This window comes from Momordica charantia, assembly GCF_013281855.1.
Source record: "Momordica charantia cultivar OHB3-1 chromosome 6 unlocalized genomic scaffold, Mcharantia_2.0 BLBB01000006.1, whole genome shotgun sequence".
Classification (NCBI taxonomy): Eukaryota; Viridiplantae; Streptophyta; class Magnoliopsida; order Cucurbitales; family Cucurbitaceae; genus Momordica; species Momordica charantia.
This window is the reverse complement of record NW_028275164.1, coordinates 20,829,364-20,834,766: the sequence shown is the minus strand read 5'-3', so window position 1 is coordinate 20,834,766 and position 5,403 is coordinate 20,829,364. Positions and strand designations below refer to the sequence as shown.

Genomic DNA, 5,403 nt, shown 5'->3' with positions numbered 1-5,403 from the left:
ATGTTACAATCAAACCCTTTAACTATAAGATTCTTACGACTAAATTCAAAATTTCTAATATTGTAAGATTTTAAACCAATAATATGAAATATGAAAAAATTTATTTAAATTCAATCAGTTTTTTAAATTATTTAAATTCAATAACTTGAGGATTCTAAACCAAGGACCACATCGTGGGAACTTGGGGTTGATCTTATTCCCTTCTAGAGGAAGAATGTCAACTCGATTTGGCAGCTCTTACCGTCAAGTTCTGAGCCACTTAGAAGAGCATAGACTGCCCCTTAAAGACGAACACGTCGTCCACGTCGTCCTAGTAAAGCAACTAGGAGGTCACCCAACGTAAGATTGCTCCAAGCCAAGCACGTTTAATTTTGGAGTTCTTACGATTGAGTCATCGAAAAAGAAGTTACACCTTATTGGTATAGGTAGTGACTATCAATTTTTTTAAGCATTTTCTTGACCATTGTTTCATGATCTCAAGATCTCTCTCATTCGGATGTGGTATCGGTTCATTCATGTACCCCTCATCTCTAGTCGGGCGTCACATGAAAACTGTAACGCCCCCCAATTTCACTACGAAGAATGGGGTAACGATGCCATAATATCTACTCACCCTTTTTTCATTAAAGAAAACATAAAGTGGAATGCCCCCGAAGTTTCGACCTGAAATATCGAGTGACGCTATCACCTACCCTGTTCAGTTCCCCCCCCCCCCCCCCCCCCAACAAAAGACAAGCAACACTTATTTTAAGAACAACCGTGGGGTTTTTGTCCCAACGAAATCCTAGAAACGCATATTTCCCTCAGTGGCTAATAATCCAAATAAAGAAAAGCACAGTCATTCGTTCCCGCAATCCAAAATACATCAGAGGTTCAAATAATAAGAATAACCAAAACAAACAACAACTCGCCCAAAAAGTATGAAATAAGGAAGAACGTTCCGTGAGTCAACCAAAACATAGTACACCACTAATAACAAGTCTCTAACGCTACTAGCAATGAAACCTCAATCCAACTATCCTAGACAAAATGCAGCTAGTGGTCCCTCCTCGGTCAGGCCTCCTCCACGTCATCACCACGGTCGAGGGTCCTGTTTACACCTGAAATAATCAACGTAGAGGAGGGTGAGTATATAAAATACTCCGTAAGTAGCCCTCACCAACCAGTCACCAAACAACATGCTCACAATCACAACGACATTATACACAATAATCAAAGAAACAAACATCAAGAATTTATTAATAGTAAATTGGCATTTCAACACACCAACCAAACTTAAGGACTCTCGTGACTTTGATTCGCACGACCCACTAGTCTCTAACCCTCTCAAGCTACCACTCGTACTAAACCCTGAGTTAGTACTCCAAGTCTAGCTCTTCGAGGCGTATCGGCCCTTGACATTTATCCACAAGGTACCGACATCTCTCTACCGAAGCTTGGTGTCGACCTTGCCATTTATCCCCAAGGTCTTGGACTGTTGCTCATAACCACCACCCCATGTTAGTCCTCCAAGTCTAACTCCTCGAGTCGTATCGGCTCTTGACATTTATCCCCAAGACCCCGACACTCTTTTACGGAAACTTGGTGTTCGACCTTGCCATTTATCCCCAAGGCCTTGAACTGTGCATCGATCTTTGACATTTATCCTCAAGGCCCCCGACGACTACTCAACGTATTGATCCTTCGTCACCACCATATATAGACCCAATACTTATTCTCAATTAGACTCATCATGCCGATCCCTGACCCTTTGTACCCGGAACCTCGACACTCCTTTCTACCAAACTGGTGTATCGACCCCCGACCTTTTGTACTCAGAGCATCTGTAACGCCCCGCGTTCTCTGACTCGTTTATTTTAAGAGATAAATAGTGTATTTGGATTTTTCCCTAAGTTGATAACTTTAATTCTTGGATTTTCTAACTTTGAAATTCTAATTTTTGGCTAAATTAGAATTAAGTTTAATTTCTTTGGATTAAGGTAATTTAATTTCTCGACCTGTGTAGGAGATTTTTAGTTAAATTCTAAATTCACGAGTTTTAGAATTTTTCTTTCTAAATTCTACTTTTCTTTGAATTATTATTCTTGGGTTTTAGAGTTTAAGTTAACTATTTTATTTCGGGTTGTTGTGGGGTTTATTTTATTTCTAAAGCATAATTATTGGGCTTTTGTCTTGGACCATTGTAGTTTTAGTTGGGCCTCATTAAGATTTGGGAATTGGGCTATTGGTTTTAAAACAAAATAAAGAAAAAAAAAACCCTAAATCTATTTTGTTTTTTTTTCTTCTTCTTTTTCTTTTTATTTTTTTTCCTTTCTTCTTCTTCTTCCTCTCGTTTTGGAGCCGCCGCCCCCCTTCCCTTGCTTCTTCTTCTCCAGCAAGTCCTCACCGGCAACAGCTCCCTCCGGCGACCCAGCCCTCCAGCGACGGCGTCGCCCATGGCAGTTCAAGTTCTTCTCTGGCGGCGGCTGACATCGAGCAGACCCACGAACAGCGGACGTGTGCAGCGAGCTCCACGGCTGCGTCTTCCCCGACGGGTTTTCTCCACGAGCGGTGCCAACATCGATCGGTATCTTCCTCGTACACGGGTAGCGTCGGCGTAACTCCCTAGCAGTATCCACGGCAGCCTGACCGACGACGTCTTCCTTGCGGGTTATTGCGTCGGGTTTGCGGTGGCCTGAGCGTGGAACAGGTGCAGCAGTGACGGGCCATGGCGTCTCGATGATTTTTGCCTCAGTTCGTAGCGTTCAGACATCTTTCGACAGCTGAAACGACAACGCGACACCCTGGTTAAGCCATATTTGAAGCCGACAGCCCATCCCAACGCGAGCAGTAGTATTCCGGTGCATTTTGACAGTTACCCATACCAAATTGAAGCTCGATTTGTGATACCCATCCTTGTTCGGAGCTAGAACTAAGTTACCCATTTCTTTTCGGTATCGAACCAGCAAGCTCGAAGCCTCTCGGACCCGGATTTGGAAGCTCAAGCCTTCTTGGCATCAACTCACTCCTTACCCAAGAGGTTTTATGGTGAGATAGTAGGTAACGGATCATCTAAACTCATTTTCGATGCAAACTAAGTGTTTCTAACATGAATTCTAATCAAGTTTGGTTTGCTTTTGGATTTAGGAACCCTTCCGTGAACTTGGTAGCGCATTAGAACTTTGTAGTAAGTAGTTTCTTACTGAAGGGGTTGGTTGTTGTGTGCTGATATGATATGGTTGTTTGCTCGTGTACCCATGTGTGATATTTGCATGTTGCTTGTCGTTGTTATCATTTAGCGAACGTCGTTGTTGATAAAACTGTTGATATATCTTTGGAAAATTATGTGGTTGTGTGAATAAATTGTAGTCAAGTAATCTTGGATCACTATGATTGAATTGTTGTTATGTTCTAATTGGTTTTCATGATGAAACTTGTATACCGGTACTATAATCTGTTGTTTCGAAAGCATGTTGAATGTTTATGAGAAGTCGGTAGTGTTTGATGAATGCTGGGTATCTATCAACTATATTTTGGTTAAGTGGTTGATTGTGCTTTTTCTGTGAACGATGCCTGCTGGAGCCGTTGGATCATGTTGGACTATTTTAGATTGATTGGCTTTTACATATGATCATTTCGGTGTATCGTATATTGGACTGTTATGAGATTGTTGATGCGTGAGGCATGGCGTAGTAGCAAGTAGGACCCTTATGAGAATTTTGAGACATAACAAAGTAAGTAGCACGGGGGCGGGTGCGTGCGTTGATGTTTGTTATTTAGTTGCCGATGTGCTGTTTATGACGTTTAATATTTGTTATGATACGTTGTTGTGCAGTGTAACTCTTGTTTATGTTGGTTTGTATACCTGGGTAGTGTTGAATGTCCGTCGGTGATCATAGTGGGAATTTTGTATTGTTGAGCTGCTGAGATCTGTTCTAGAATGATGTATGTTTATAGGGAATGTTCGTTAAAGTGGATTTATTTTGGGAATGTCTGTTGTCTGAATTTGTATAAAGTGGTTGGCGTGTCTCATGAGTTGTTTATTATATCTGGCAATGCTTATTGGATATGGACGTTGGATATTAAGTGTTTGGATGAATTGTGTTGGGCTCCAATCGTTTGCAATTGGTTGACTATGCTTTGTTATGACTAAACTCACTGTGGCGCGGTTGTTAAGAATTGATATGTTGTGAAAGCATGTTTGGTTTACTGTTTTGCTATTAGAATGATGTTTATATTGTGGAAGCATGCTGAATTGTGTTGGTGAGCTGAGAGGTGCATTGAAATCATACTAGTGGTGGTGTTGTTGATGGGCGTTGTGGTGGTTGGAGTTATTAGGGAAGTAGTACTGAAATCTTGGTTGGAGGCTAGAAATATTATGTGGAGTTATGAAAGTTATGAAGTGAATGGGTGAGTGTCAGGGTCTCGAGTATAAATGGTCGAGGGCTGATACGTCACTAATTGGGTATCGAGGCCTCGGGTATAAATGGTCGGGGGTCGATACTCCAATATTGGATAAAGATGAGCGTCGAGGCCTCGGGTATAAATGGTCGGGGGTCGATGCGAGGAGTCTTTCGAAAGGAGAACTATTGAGGTCTTGGGTATAAATGGTCAAGGGCCAATAGATTAGACATCGAGGCCTCGGGTATAAATGGTCGAGGGTCGATGCAGAGTTCAAGGCCTCGGGTATAAATGGTCGAGGGCCGATGCTGCAGGGTTGGGGCTCTGGGTATAAATGGTCAGGGGCCGACTCTGCTTGAAGGAGTTAACTGTGGAAGGCTAGAGTAGCTGTGATAAGCGTAGAAATACTTGAGATGTTAGGGAGACTAGAGGTTAGTACTGGTAGTTAATGTGTTTCTGGTTGTGGTTGTCACCGAATTTTATAGAATGTGTCCGTGTTTGAATGCATAATGTGATGAAAAGCTTGACTGCGAATGTTTCATGATTTGGTTGAGCATGATGTGTGTGTGTTGATCCTTTAATAAGCATGACACGTTGTTCCTTGATAAGTATGTTGTTTGTGCGTGACCCTTCAGATAAGGGCTGCTTACTGAGTACTGTGGTTGTACTCATCCCTCTTTTCCCCTCCAGTTTGCAGGTATCGAGCTAGTTCTTGGGATGGTGATGGCGAGGAGGAGGTTTGATCGGAAGGACCATTAGCTTTGCTGCGTGCAATTAATTCCTTTTAGTTAGGATAGTGGTGGCCATTTAATCCTGTAGTTGAGTTGGTAGTGGTTGGTTTTGTTTAGTTCTATTGTCTAAAGGATGTTGTAAGGTTGCCGATCCATTATTCTTTTAGAGCATTAATTTTGTTAGCCTCTTGAACTACGGGATTGTAATCTACTTAGGATATTTATGTATACATTCGTTTAAGTTGTTCGTACTTGAATTAGTTTTTGCTTTAATGCCATTCGAGATGTTAAA

General features: G+C 41.8%; 1 long non-coding RNA gene across 1 annotated transcript; it reads left to right on the top strand.

Annotated features, from left to right (window-relative positions):
• Positions 1-2,309: 2,309 nt before the first annotated feature.
• On the top strand, positions 2,310-5,403 carry LOC148210906 (uncharacterized). Its single transcript, XR_015791757.1, has 3 exons — positions 2,310-3,039; positions 3,127-3,166; positions 5,071-5,403. It is a non-coding gene; the product is annotated as an uncharacterized LOC148210906 (long non-coding RNA).